Raw genomic sequence first — 15,113 nt, 5'->3', positions numbered from 1 at the left:
ATTTAAATGTCAATTCAAAATTTTAAAATATGAAAAATGGAATTTAAAAAATAGGGGAATGAATCAAGGAATGCCGATATATCCATATATCCATAGTTTGTGACATCTAGATTCTGAAGCTTTCAATAGATCTCACCTTAAAAACTGTTGTTGCTTTCTGATTTCTCCTACCCTTAATCTTTTCTTAGGCACAGAAAATAATTGGTTATTGATGTGGACTCAAGAAATATTAAACTCAGTATATATTGTGAAATACTGTACTTATATATGGTAACAAAAATTAATTGGTTATTTTTTGTCATGACTACACACTTAGACACACACTTAATCACGGTTTTATGTAACAGAGTACTTAACTATCAAAGGAAAAATTATGAAAACAAAATCCAGGCTTCCTATGTGCTAGAATTTTAGCTATTTTCATTTCAAGAAAAAGATTGAAAAGAGCTAGATACTATAATGGTTAGTTTATGTGTCATTTGGCTGTACTTCATTGCCCAGATTTTTGGTCAAACATCATTCTGGTTGTTTCAATGGAGGGGCTTTTTGGGATGAGATTAACATTTTTTAAAAGATTTTATTTATTTATTCATGAGACACACACACACACACACACACACACACACACAGAGAGAGAGAGAGCTCTGAGAGAGAGAGGAAGAGACACAGGCAGAGGGAGCAACAGGCTCCATGAAGGGAGCCCGAGGTGGAACTTGATCCCAGGTCTCCAGGATCATGTCCTGGGCCCAAGGGGGTGCTAAACTGCTGAGCCACCCGGGCTGCCGGAGACTGACATTTAAATTTGACTTTTGAATAAACATTACATTCTCTGTAATGTGGGTGAGCCCCACCCAATCAGTTGAAGACCTTACTGGAACAAAGGCTGATTCCTTCTAGCAAGAAAGGATTCTGCTAGCTGATTGTCCGTGAACTTGAACTGTAGCTCTTCCCTGGGTCTTCGGTTTGCCAGTCTTCCCAGCAGATTTTGGTCTCACCAAGTCTCTTCAATCACAAGAACCAGTTCCTTAATATAAATCTCTCTCACTTAATATATACATATGCTGTTGGTTCTGTTTCTCTGGAGAACCCTGACTAATACAGATATACAGCTTGTTTTAAAGTGTAATACTGCAAGAGAGAAAGATACTTATGTCTTAACTTATATTTGCTTTCAACTTCTTTCACTAAGAGGAATGACACCCCAAGTGAAACCAGAAAATAAATAGTGATTAAGATGATAGAAGTCCAAGGGGAAGCCAATTCGATTACTAAAATAATACTCAGTTGCTCTAAATGAATTCAAGACTACTAGGGCTATCAATTTCAACTTAATGGGATATTTATTGATCTTTTGAATCAAGACATCAGAAGTCTGCATAGATGCTATGAAGCTTGTAAGGGCAGTGAACATTCTAAATGATAGTACCAACATCTGGAAAAGTCTTGAGAGACTGGAGCTATATTAGATTAAACATAAAAAGGGGAAAAAATAAGATGTTTGTATCTAAAAATATCAACCCTCCAGAACAGGAATGAGGTGGAAAAAGACTGAGTAGCATAACACACACATTACCAGCATAATATGGAGAGTTTGAGGAGTAAGGGTCTGAATCTATCTTTCTGAAGTCTTATGCTAATTTTTGGGGAAATATTTTATATTCCCTTCTAAAAAGAATTACCAAAGTGAGAAAGGGATGCAAATTGTTTTAGGAGAAGTAGCAAAAAAAAAAACTGGAGATACATAGTCTTGATAAGATTCAGAAAAACCCTTTTCAAGTATTTGAAGATCTTAGTATTTGTAAGAGATTTCGGTAGAACCCCAAGGAATTGGGATTAATAGGATAGAGCCATAAAAAGATAGATTTCAATTCAGGGGAAGGAAGAACCTTCTAATAGAATGATTAAAGATAAAATGGATTTCCTGACTCACTAATTGTGTTGAAATCTGTAGTAGATGACACTTTGGAGATAAGTATTTAACTTTGAGTGGACCGTTGGCCTAGCTGATATTTTAAGGTAATTCTTCTTTTTTAAAGGTAATTCTAATAAGAGTTATGAGTGTATACTGCGCTCCTTTCCACTTAATGCTCACAACTCAGTGATAGACTTTACTATTTCTCCAATTATATAGGTGGGGAAGTGGCAGTCTAGAGTCTGAGTAGCTTGCCCAAAGTCATATAACTGATCACCCGCAGAACAGAGATTTGAATCCTAGTAGTCTAACTCCAGCACTCATAAGTTTAATCAATATACTATCTATAGTCAGCAAACTTTGTCTGTAAATGTCATAGTAAATACTTTGGGCTTTTCAGGTCATATGGTCTTTCTTGCAAAAGCAACTCTAGCACAGCTAGCTTTATTTCAATAAAACAGGCAAAGGGCCATGGTTTGCTGGCCACCATTCTGTGTGTCACAAAGTCCTTTCAAATGCTGAAATTCAGTGATTCTAAGATAATATATGCAGGACATTGATTATCCAAAACCAGATTCTAAGATAATATATGCAGGACATTGATTATCCAAAACCAGATGCCATAATATCTCGCATTGCACATACTCCTCCATAATGTAATCTTGGTACCTGTCTTGTATTGGTTTGATACGATTTCAGATTCACTGTTTAGGACTTAAGTGAAATTGTTTTAATCCACTTGTTTATGATAAAGACCAAAAAAGAGGTTGTTTTAGAGATAAACTTGTTTTGATATAAGAATGAATTAAATGGTGTCAGGATATCATCATCTCATCTGTTCTCACAGAAAAGGGCTCAGTAGTTCAGCTGCTGAGGGGCCCCAGTGGGCACATATGAATAAAAGCATATGAAGAGGCAATGTGGCAAGGTGCCATTTTGACTATAAATACCCAGAGTTTGTGAGGACAGAGAGTGTTCAATTTGGCCAAGGCAATTCTTTGCTGATCTAAAAATCACTCTCCTATTACTTTGGGGCAATTAGGTCCTGCCACAGTAAAGGAGACTCTTTCCCCAGCAGTGGCTAAAGTAAAGCCCTGCAGCAGCCCCTGCAAGATCTTCTTGCCCATCAGCACTGGCACCCTTATCCTCTGGCAACGTGCTCCGGTAACAGGGACTTTTACTTTTGTACTGGCTGCTGGATGTCAGCCCAAGGTTGGCTAAGCCATCTCTTCTAAAAAGGTACACCTCAACTAAATTAGGACTTTATTACTTTCATCTTCTCTTGCTGAAAACAATAGTATGATTAATCTATCATTGATTTGGAGTATGCTATTTCTTTATTGACTCATTAAGAGATATTATCCTGTATGCTATTTGGCTTGTGGAGTTCCTGCAGTGAACCTGTGTTAAATAAATTCCTGGCAAAGACAGCTGATTTTGGGATGCTTACAGGATGGTCCACTCTAATAACTGCCCCCCCCCCCACTATTCTGACATTTTAAATTAAATTAAATTAAATTATAGTGAATTTAGTTATTTGAGAGATTATTTCATTTTATTATTTTTGTATTTTAAAGAGGTGCAATTTGGAAGTAATATACAACAGATAAAGGAGAAGGCAGTGGGAGGGCAGAGAATGTTAGATAGTCGTGCATATAATCCAATGCCAGTTTTTGTTGGTCAAAGGCAAACAAGTGTCAAGGCAAAGAAGCCTTTTTTAAGAAAATATTTATTTGAAAGAGAGAGAGAGAATGAATAGGATGGGTAGAGAGAGAGAGGGAGACAGACTCTCCAGCAAGCTCCTTGCTGAGTGGGGAGCCCCACATGGGGCTCAATCACATGACCCTGAGAACACAACCTGGGCTGAAACCAAGTCTGATGTCCCCTGGCAAAGAATCTTTCTTGTCATATTATCATATTATTTGGAAGATACTGATTTGTTGGCATGTGTGTTTATTTTTCATGAGAAAAGATGGCATATTATTCTCATTAGTTGTTGGAGGTGGGCCAGTCTCTCTTGCAGGACTAGGGATGGTCCCTAAGAGGTAGGGATAAGGCTTGGACAATTCCTTACATTCTCTGGCCTTAATTTATTTTTTTGGTTCCGGTGGGCTTCTAGAACAGTTAGAAAGCAAGCAGAAGTCGACTAAATACTTCTTCTGAAAGATCTTGCCAGAGTGAGGACTGACGCAATAGAAAGTTAAATAAATCATTATTACTTCTTTCCTTTCTAAGATATGTCAAATAACCTAATTAGACACACAGAAATGAAATTCTAACTCATTCTTTTCGATACAGTTTTTAAAGATATCTGCATCAGTTTTCTCTTGATGTGTAACCAATTACAAGTGTAATGGCTGAAACAACACTGATTTATTATGATTTTGTGGTTCTGTGGGTCAGAAGTCATGTGGGCTCTGCCGAATTCTCTGCTCAAAGCCTCACGGGGCTGAAATCGAAGTGGCTGCTGAGTGGAGCTCTTTCCTGGAGCCTCTCAGGAAGAATCTGCTTCCAAGCTCATTTAGTTTGTTGGCAGGATTCAGTTCCTTGCAGTTGTATGACTGGGACCCCCGTTTTCTTGCTGGCAGGTGACCAGGGACTGGTGTTCCTGGCCCTGTGAACCCTCCAGCTCATTGATGGTTAACCTCCCTCATACAGAATAGTTTTTACACTATAAATCTCTCTGACTTCTTTTGCTACCAGCTGGAGAAAATGTTGGGCTTTTACAAGGCTCATGCAATAAGGTTAAACCCTTCAGGACCACAGTCCTATTTTATTTTATTTTAAAGATTTTTATTTATTTATTCATGAGACACACACACACACACAGAGGGGCAGAGACAGAAGCAGGCTCCATGCAGGGAGCCTGACATGGGACTCGATCCCGGGACCCCTGGGATCAGGCCCTGAGACGAAGGCAGACGCTCAACCACTGAGCTACCCAGGTGTCCCACCGTAGTCTTATCTTAAGGTGAGCTGATTAGCAACCTTAATTACATTCGCCAAATCTCCTTTGCACTGTTATGTAACCTAATTGTGGAGTAAACCAAGGGAGAGAGTCATCTTAGAATTCTTCCTACTAGTCTCCCGTGAATTAAAATTCGTGTCCTCTCCTGAGAGCCTACTCCTATTCTTAAAATTTTTCCTTATATTCGAGTTCAGGAAACTTCTGTTCAGATTTTCTTTTATGCTAGGTTCAGTGTTAAAGAAACTATAGAATTCTAAAATTTATTTCTCCCTGTTGCTACTGGGACCACTTAGAAACATACATCTGAATATATCATGGCTCCATTTAGAATCCTTCAGTGTTTGCTACTGTTATGAGAGTCAGTTTACAACTTCTTCTGCTTCTTTTTAAAGATTTTATTTATTTATTTGAGAGAGAGAGAGAGAGAAAGAGAGAGAGAGAGAGAGAGGCAGAGGGAGAAGCAGGCTCCCTGTGGGGAGCCTGATGTGGGACTCAATCCTAGGACCCTGGAATCATGCATGACCTGAGCCAAAGGCAGACGCTCAATTGCTTAGCCACCCAGGTGCCCCAGATTACAACTTCTCTCGGGAGTCTCCAAGGTCTTGCTTATCTCACCCTTGCTTCTGTGTCCCTCACCCTTTTTGTCCTATCCCTAGTTTCTCCAATCCCTACAGGAACTCCCCCACTCCACACATCCTCTTTCTGGGCTATTTTTCATTCCTTAGGAAACATTGAGTTTCTCTCAGGGCTTGCGGCCATAAATCTTTCTCTCTAAAGGAATTAATTCACCCTCCCCCTTCCTCTGCCCTTCTCTCCTATCTCAAACCCATTTCCTACTTCTGTTCCAGATTTCAGCTTTACCAACACAACTGAGCCCCTAGATTTGGTTGGCACTCCTGTTCTATGCTGTCTCTCCATCCTGTACTTCTCTCTCCCATAATTCATTAATTGAGTCAGTAAACAAATATGTATTGAGTGTTTACTATATGCTGGCCTTGTTCACCATGCTGGCGCCATATGGGGGATCAGTTCCACGTTCTGAATAGTTTTGTTCAAGTCGAGACAGCAATTGTAATGAAAGGATTTGTGTGTTTGTATAATGATTTGCTTAGTGTTTGTCTCCCCTCAGTAGACTAAAAGTTCCATGACAATTTTACTCAATGCATCTCCAGCTACTGGTCAAGGGCTTAGTACATAATAAATAATAAGTATTTATTGAATAGTTGAGTCTGATCATTTCAGTTACACTTATACTTTTATTTATGCAGGAGCCCTAAAGCCTTTCCAATATATTGTTGCTTCTTATAATGTCAGGGCCAAATTGCTTTTTACTCTAAGTACATCAAGTCAATTGTCTCTAGACTTAGAGGGTTTTTTGTTTGTTTTATTTTTTTTTTTAGTTTAATACTATGGACATCACCAAACACTTTATTTTGTTCAATCTTCCAATAGCCATGCCTATTTCAGTAGAAGCATGTGTATCCCGACACGCTAGAGAGATGTGTTTAGGTGACAGTGCGACAATATATTTCTTTAGCAAAGTGCACCTGTTGTGGCATTTATCAAATTCTTTATCTGCTCTGAAATATGTGGCTTATATTTTTAAAAGACATTCCCTGGGTAGTATCATGTGATTATTTCTTAAAAAAAAAAAAAAACAAAAAACAAAAAAACCAAACCAAAGCTATGGCATTGTCATGCTCAAGTATCTAATTCCTGGAGAATATGTTTTAAATTTACAAATACTGTCATCCTTTGACAACATAAATATTTAAAATCCATGTTATTTTACTCATGAATGAGCACAGAGCATTTTTTTTCATAATCTAGTTCAAATTGACTGAATAATTGAATGCTTGCCTTATTTTTAAAAAATCACTTTTCACTATCAGCCACAAACTGGAATTTAGACATAGAGAATGTTAAATTAAATGGAATCATAAAATTATACCGGTCATATGAAATATGAAATTAGTTTCAGTAAGAAATTGATTGTCAGAAGGATAGCAAGGGAATATTATTATCAGGCAAAGGGTGAAACATAATATACTATATGGAAATGATGATCTAAATTCTCAAAAAAATTTTTAAAGAGTTTATTCACTCCAAAACCTCCCATCTCTTTGATCTTATTTCCTACTCTTCTTTTCATCTCTCTTTCTCTGCTTAAGCCATTTTGGCTTCTTATCTGTCCCTCCAACATGCCAGATACCTTGGGGCATTTGTTCTGGCAGTTCCCTCTGTGTGAAATTGTCTTCCAATCTCCACATGGCTAAATTCCCCATCACTTTCAAGTCTCAGCTCCAAATCCTCATGCCCCAAACACTCTCTCATCCTGCACCCAGTATCAACCTTCTCTGTTCTGTTCCCATAGTCCTTACCACCTTCTCACTCAGGAGATAACTCCTAGATTTCCTAGGTTATTACTTTTCTGCGCCTCTCTTCCTAATGAAGGCAGGAGTCTGTGTCTTTTGTTTAGTGAGGTATCCCAAGCACCTGGGACGATGCCTGACAAGTTGTTTTACTGTAATTATTTATCGAATAAATAAATGGACTATTGGTTTACTAATATAAAATGAGGTTACTCCCAGACAACTGAGTTATTTAATGAGAACCCACCATGTAGCTGCCATTAAAAACAGAAGCTGTGATCTTTAGCATATTCAAATATAAATTTCAAGGTAACAAGATATCTTGAGCTTTTCTTCATTCATATGGGGATTATTATAAAATAAGGTGTGGCTAATGTTAAAAATACAGCATATTATGTATACATAAGTAATTACATTTCTGGACCTGTAAAATAACCTTCTAATTTTATGGTATGTCTTGTGGGGCTAAGTTTGAAAAATTCTTAAGATTAGATAACCTACCACTTTACCATCTATCTAGAAATTAAGATGTTAATTTTTTTTAAAGATGTTAATTGTTAATGTAAAAAGCTATGGTGCACAGACACCGAAGAGAGCCATGCCTGTCATCAAGCTATTCTTCTGGGCTACATGGTGTAAAAACTGCACGTTTGATTTAACTTGATATAAGGGAGATGCACCCATATACACCATTGCTTTGCTTTATTCTTAGAAACTTAGTCTTTAGGGTTATTCTTTGAGAACAGGGGACCTTGACCTTTTTTGACCTGACCCCCATTTTCTATTTGTTGATCAGTATACAACAAAAGCAGAAATTGGAAAATGTATCTACAGTCTTCATCAGGACATGGTCATATCTAGTCTCAGGGGAAAAGCTCTCATTTCTTGAACCATCTGCTTAGGATTTTTTCAAAGTAAGAAATGCTTTATGTCAGTATTAAAAAAAAGATTGTACCCAAACTACCTTGCACTTAATGAGCTCTTTTTCATAAATTTTGTTTATTTATTCATGAGAGACACACAGAGAGGCAGAGACACAGGCAGAGGGTGAAGCAGGCTCCATGCAGGGAGACTGATGTGGGACCCGATCCCCGGTCTCCAGGATCATGATCTGGGCTGAAGGCGGCACTAAATTGCTGAGCCACCCTGGCTGCCCACTTAATGAGCTTTTAAAAGGTCTAGGCAGGAGTAGCAGGGCTTCAAAGGGTACCTTGTTCAGATCATTGCTTTGGAGATGCAGTGTTCATATTTTGCATTAATGCTTAGCAGTCTTAAAAACAGTGATTAAGGTGGAGACCAGAACAAAAAAACCCAGATATGTCACTTATTGATTTCTTCAAAACATTAAGTCTTGGGGAAGAAAGTACAAATTTGAACATCTTCAGAGTGCTTTTTTGCGTAAAATATTATAGTTTAGGACATAGTCCCTCATTTCCCTTAACTCATTATTCTACAGCTTAGAGGGTACATTAGAGGCAAAATGTTTGCTTTTTTTTTTAAAAAAAAGATTTTGTTTATTCATTTGAGAGTGAGTGTGCATGCATACATGCGCATGGGCAAGAATGAGCAGGGGTAGGGAGGGGCAGAGGGAGAGGAAGAGAGAATCCTAAGCAGATTCCCCACTGAGCCTGGAGCCTGACCTGGGGCTCGATCTCGTGACCCTGAGATCATGACCTGAGTTGAAACCAAGAGTCAGATGTTCAATCAACTGAGCCACCCAGGTGCCCCAAAGTGTTTGTCTCCAGATTTGGGAGTCTATTGCTTAAATTTTCTGGATTTATCATCTGCTAAAAATAAATATAAGTTCTTTAAAAACTTAAAATTGGTTTAATATATTAGAACAACTTTTTCTTTTTGGAACTATCCAAATATGTGCATCTCCTTTGCCTCTCAGTTGGGCTATCAATCATACTGCTTTCCTAATGGCAGAGGCAGGAACATGGCTCAGGCCTTGCTAACTGAACTTCTTCCTTGAGGTTTCATTATATTGGAACTACTACTCTGGTAATGAAGCAGAAAATGAAAGCTGGATAGCTTCCAGAGGCCACGTCTGAGGGGTGGAAGGAAAGTCTGTTGGAGGGAGTGAAGCTGACAGAGAGAAACAAAAGGGAAAAATGAAAAGAAATGGTTCTAGCAGTATTTGAGGCCTTATTTCCAGGCCTCCCAGAGGCTCCCCCATTTCTTTGACTTTTTTTTTCTTTTTCTTTCTTTCTTTATTTCTCTCTCTCTCTCTTTTTTTTTTTTTTTTTTTTTTTTGAGAACTGCTAATTATTAACTGTACTGAATACAAGTCTCTTGAGGGAAATTTTGTAAGAAAAGGAACACTGTATTTTAGGGATCTGCCAATCCAGTTGACTCACAAAGTCAATTTTCAAAGGATTGATTATAACTTAATATATATATATATATATATCTCACTATAAATATATATCTATTTTTGTTTGTTTTTTTCAAGTTTTTATTTAAATTCTAGTTAGTTAACATAGTGTCATATTGGTTATATGGAATTTAGTGATTTATCACTTACATATAACCCCCAGTGCTCATCATTACAAGTGCCTTCCTTAATGCCCATCACCAATCACCACATTCCCTGCCCACCTTCCCTTCAGCAACCCTCAGTTTATTTTCTATATTTTAGAGTCTCTTATGGTTTGCCTCCCTCTTGTTTTCTCCTCTATCCCTTAAGTTCATGTGTTTTGTTTCTTAAATTCAGCATATGAGTGAAATCACATGGTATTTGTCTTTCGCTAACTTGTTTACTTAGCATAACATACTCTAGCTCTATCTACATTGTTGCAAATGGCAAGGTTTTATTCTTTTTTATTGCTGAATAATATTCCATTGTATATATGGTAATATTATTGAATATATTTTCCATTATATATATGATATATATCTTCCTTATTTATTCATCAGTTGATGGACATTTGGGCTCTTTCCATAATTTGGCTATTGTTGATAATGCTGCTATAAACATTTGGGTGCATGTGCCCCTTTGAATCACTATGTTTGTATCCTTTGGGTAAATACCTAGTAGTGTAATTGCTGGGTCATAGGGTAGTTCTATTTTTAACTTTCTGAGGAACCTCCATACTGTTTTCCAGAGTGGCTGCACCACTTAGCATTCCTATTAACAGTGTAAGAGGGCTCCCTTTTCTCCTCATCCTCGCCAAAATCTGTTTTTTTTCTTTTTCTTTTTTAAAAGACTTTATTTATTTATGACAGAGAGAGAGAGAGAGAGGCAGAGACACAGGCAGAGGGAGAAGCAGGCTCCATGCAGGAAACCCGATGCGGGACCCGATCCCAGGACTCCAGGATCATGTCCTGGGCTGAAGGCAGGTGCTAAACCGCTGAGCCACCCAGAGATCTCCCCTCCCCAAATCTGTTTTTTTTTTTCTGTATTATTAATTTTAGCCATACTTACAGGTGCAAGGTGATATCTCATTGTGATTTTCATTTGGAGTTCCCTGATGATGAGTGATGTGGAGCATCTTTCATGTGTCTAGTAGCCACCTATATGTCTTTGGAAAAATGTCTAGTCATGTCTTCTGTCCATTCTTTAATTGGATTTTTTTGACTTTTTCAGTTCGTTTTCAAAAGTGTCATCTTCAATTCCCCCTTTCCTCTAAATTAGGTTGAATTGGATTTCTATCTTCTAGTAAAGTGAAGAACCCCTCTCTCCTCAAAAAACCCCTCTTTTTGAATAGTGAGAGTTTGAATGTCTAGGAGTGCTAACAGTGTACTTTGAAACAAGCATATTAGTCAAAAGCTACTCATATGAATTGTCATTATAACCGAAACTTTGAGGAAGCAAAGGTTCTTCTGAGCTTCCACTGACAGACAAAACTTTTTTTTAGCAATATTCAATATGAAGAAATTTCATCAAAAATAAAAAATGTGAGCACTCTTCAGGTTTCATAGTGACATTTGCATATGATTTTTATCTTGGGGAGAAACTGATACACTTCTATGACATGGAATACTGGAAAGAACACTTCCACAGGGGTTTGAATTGAGCAGATTACTCCCTATTTCTCATTGTCTCATTGTCATCTTGGATCAAGTTGGAGTCACGTGTCTACTTCATAAGGTGATAGCAATGACTGAGTTAAGTAATACACACAGCACCCTTAAGTGGCCCATAATAGGTGGTTATATGATATAGTCTCCTAGTGATCAACCTTGCCTTTATTCTGGTATATTGGGTCTATATGGGGTGTTTGTTGTGTATACAAGTGTTGCCCTCTGTGAGAGGGGTCAGGCCATATGACAAGTTGCAAGTCTGTGAACATGTGTGTGTGTGAGAGAGGTAGAGACTGTATTCTCAATTGTCACTCTCACAGTTTGGAGAAGAGAAGAGAAGTTGTGGCTGAATTTATGCTGGCCTTGTATATTGTGGATTGTTGACCCTGACACAGAGTATAAAAATCAAATTCTTATACTTCTACATTTGATTTATATATGCTGAGTATATATATATATACTCTGAGGCTCTCTATGTTATTGTTATTGGGATTTGGGGTGAAGGCCTTGAGAATTATAAGGAGAGATTTTTTGCCAACTTTCTTTTTTTTTTTTTTCAACTTTCTATACAAATATTTTTATAGCTGGGGGTGAGCTTACTTGCTTTATATAGATTTATACACCAGAAGTGTTATAGTGATTAGATTATATTTCCTTTATCTTGTTAGGGAAAAATGGCAGCCAGAAAAATACAAAAACTTGAAAAAAATGTCAATATTAGAAAACGATTTCAACAGGAAGTCAAATTGACCTTAACACAGGTACTGAATGCTGTGTAAATTGTTATATTTTGCTCACTTTACAACTGTCTATAAAAGCTAAAATAAAATTAAACAGGGAATTAGGAAAATGCCATCAGACATAAAGGAAGTAACAACTGGGAGGAATTTAAACTTGCCGCTAGGCTTATATCTAATGGACATAAAATTCAACTTGAAAATGCTCTGTTACACCTGAGGTACCTTTTGTCGGGTAATTGAAATGAATCTCAGACTGGCTTGTGAGACATTTAACAGCTGTTTCTGTTTATCTTTGAGTTTCTGAATGAGTTTAGAGTCATTTTAATATTTTCTTTGGAAGATCAATTCTGGGCATGTTGAATTAAAATGGTTCTTTTTATGTCACCTAGGCTAAATATTGTAGGGAAAAAACCCCATAGGAACAACTCCAGATATTTTTTTGTGTATCTGAAGGAATAGTGTGCCATAAAATGGCTTCTGTCACATTTTAGATACAAACTGCAACTATACTTCGAGGTACTTTGCAGGCTCAAAAGTAAGAAGAGACCTCTAATATACTGTCTCATAAAAGCAATGAGAAGATATATAAAATATTTTAAAATCATCCTTGGCATAAAAAGGATTTCTAATGAGCACATTTTATAAGGCTGAATTTATTTCTAACAATACCATTTGTACAAAGCATCGTCAAAATAGTTTATATAGATATGGCTTATGGGAAAAAGAGTGCATTTCTAAAATGAGATTGAGTTGTACCTTCTAGGGAGGCAAATAAACTATTTTAGGAGTATAAATTAAACACCCTTTGAGTGTTTTTGTATTTTCAGACAACTATGGAGAAAGTGAGAAATGCTTATTAATTAAAGCTATAGGTTCTTTGCTGGTGTACTAGATGCTAGTACTGGGAACCAAGGTTATGGAGATTAGCAAGTATGGGGACTTGGGGACAGAGGACTGGCTTGGAAACAGGGCCTGGGGGAGAAAAATCCCTTTTGGGATGCTGGTGTGTCATTATTTTATAATTTCTCCTATGAATCTGTGAGTCATATAATATATGGAACATTTGCTGCAGACAGTAGTGTGGTGGCAGCTGGATAAGAGACACTTAAGGCTGGAGGAGGTAGAGGAAGAGGGAAATGAAGCTCTCTGGGTCCAGACCCATGGATGGGAGGCCAAGACTGAGAACACCATTCAGTGAATTGCAGATTCTCTTTGCTCAAGGGTTTTCTAAGGGGCCAAAGGCTTTGCTTTAGCTTAAAATTTTGTCTTATCTGTACTCGGGATTTGTCTCTAGAATTTGTATTTAAGGGGGGGAGGAGCAAGATGGCGGAAGAGTAGGGTCTCCAAATCACCTGTCTCCACCAAACTACCTAGAAAACCTTCAAATTATCCTGAAAATCTATGAATTCGGCCTGAGATTTAAAGAGAGACCAGCTGGAATGCTCCAGTGAGAAGAGTTCGCGCTTCTATCAAGGTAGGAAGACGGGGAAAAAGAAAGAAAGGAACAAAGGCCTCCAAGGGGGAGGGGCCCGCGAGGAGCCGGGCTGAGGCCGGGGCGAGTGTCCCCAGGACAGGAGAGCCCCGTCCCGGAGACGCAGGAGCTGCACCGACCTTCCCGGGCGGAAAGGGGCTCGTGGGGAGGTGGAGCAGGACCCAGGAGGGCGAGGATGCCCTCGGGTTCCCTGGGACAGTAACAGAGCAACTGCGCGCCCAGGAGAGTGCGCCGAGCTCCCTAAGGGCTGCAGCGCGCACGGCGGGACCCGGAGCAGCTCGGAGGGGCTCGGGGGCGGCTCCGCGGAGGGGGCTGCGCGGCCCCGGGAGCAGCTCGGAGGGGCTCGGGCAGAGGAAGAGGCTCCGTGCAGAGGGGCCTGCGCGGTTCCAGGAGCAGCTCGTGGGGGCTCGGGCGGCGGCTCCGCGGAGGGGGCTGCGCGGCCCGGGAGCGCGAATCCAACAGCGCAGGCTCCGGAGCACAGGGCGCCGGGACACAGCCCAGGATCCCGCCTCCCCCGGGACAGGCAGAGGCCGGGAGGGCCCAGGACAGCGAGGACGCTCCTGCCCCAGCTGAGCAGATCAGCGGCCCCGCCCCGGAGCCTCCAGGCCCTGCAGACGGAGACCTCCGGAGTTCCTGCGGGGGCTGAATCCAGGTTTCCAGAGCTGCCCCGCCACTGGGGCTGTTCCTCCTGCGGCCTCACGGGGTAAACAACCCCCACTGAGCCCTGCACCAGGCAGGGGCACAGCAGCTCCCCCAAGTGCTAACACCTGAAAATCAGCACAACAGGCCCCTCCCCCAGAAGACCAGCTAGACTGACAACTTCCAGGAGAAGCCAAGGGACTTAAAGAACACAGAATCAGAAGATACTCCCCCGTGGTTCTTTTTTTGTTTGTTTGTTTTTGTTTTTGTTTTGTTTTGCTTTTTGATTTGTTTCCTTCCCCCACCCCCTTTTTTTCTCCTTTCTTTTTCTTTTTCTTCTTTTTTTTTTTTCGTTTTTTTTTTCTTTTTCTTCCCTTTTTTTTTCTCTTTCTCTTTTCTTTCCTTCTTTCTCTCCTCTCTTTTTCTCTTTTTCCCAATACAACTTGCTTTTGGCCACTCTGCACTGAGCAAAATGACTAGAAGGAAAACCTCACCTCAAAAGAAAGAATCAGAAACAGTCCTCTCTCCCACAGAGTTACAAAATCTGGATTACAATTCAATGTCAGAAAGCCAATTCAGAAGCACTATTATACAGCTACTGGTGGCTCTAGAAAAAAGTATAAAGGACTCAAGAGACTTCATGACTGCAGAATTTAGAGCTAATCAGGCAGAAATTAAAAATCAATTGAATGAGATGCAATCCAAACTAGAAGTCCTAACGACGAGGGTTAACGAGGTGGAAGAACGAGTGAGTGACCTAGAAGACAAGTTGATAGCAAAGAGGGAAACTGAGGAAAAAAGAGACAAACAATTAAAAGACCATGAAGATAGATTAAGGGAAATAAACGACAGCCTGAGGAAGAAAAACCTACGTTTAATTGGGGTTCCCGAGGGCGCCGAAAGGGACAGAGGGCCAGAATATGTATTTGAACAAATTCTAGCTGAAAACTTTCCTAATCTGGGA

The 15,113-nt window shown here is 39.5% G+C and overlaps 1 protein-coding gene across 1 annotated transcript in view; it reads right to left on the bottom strand.

The window, feature by feature from the left end:
* GALNTL6 (polypeptide N-acetylgalactosaminyltransferase like 6) overlaps nt 1-15,113 on the bottom strand; it is a 1,162,298-nt gene that overhangs the window by 90,663 nt on the left and 1,056,522 nt on the right. The gene's annotated exons all lie outside the window — the stretch shown is intronic.

The sequence above is a fragment of the Canis aureus genome, chromosome 24 (genome assembly GCF_053574225.1).
Source record: "Canis aureus isolate CA01 chromosome 24, VMU_Caureus_v.1.0, whole genome shotgun sequence".
NCBI lineage: Eukaryota > Metazoa > Chordata > Mammalia > Carnivora > Canidae > Canis > Canis aureus.
The sequence above is the reverse complement of the archived record's forward strand: the minus strand, read 5'-3'. Positions and strand labels throughout refer to the sequence as shown.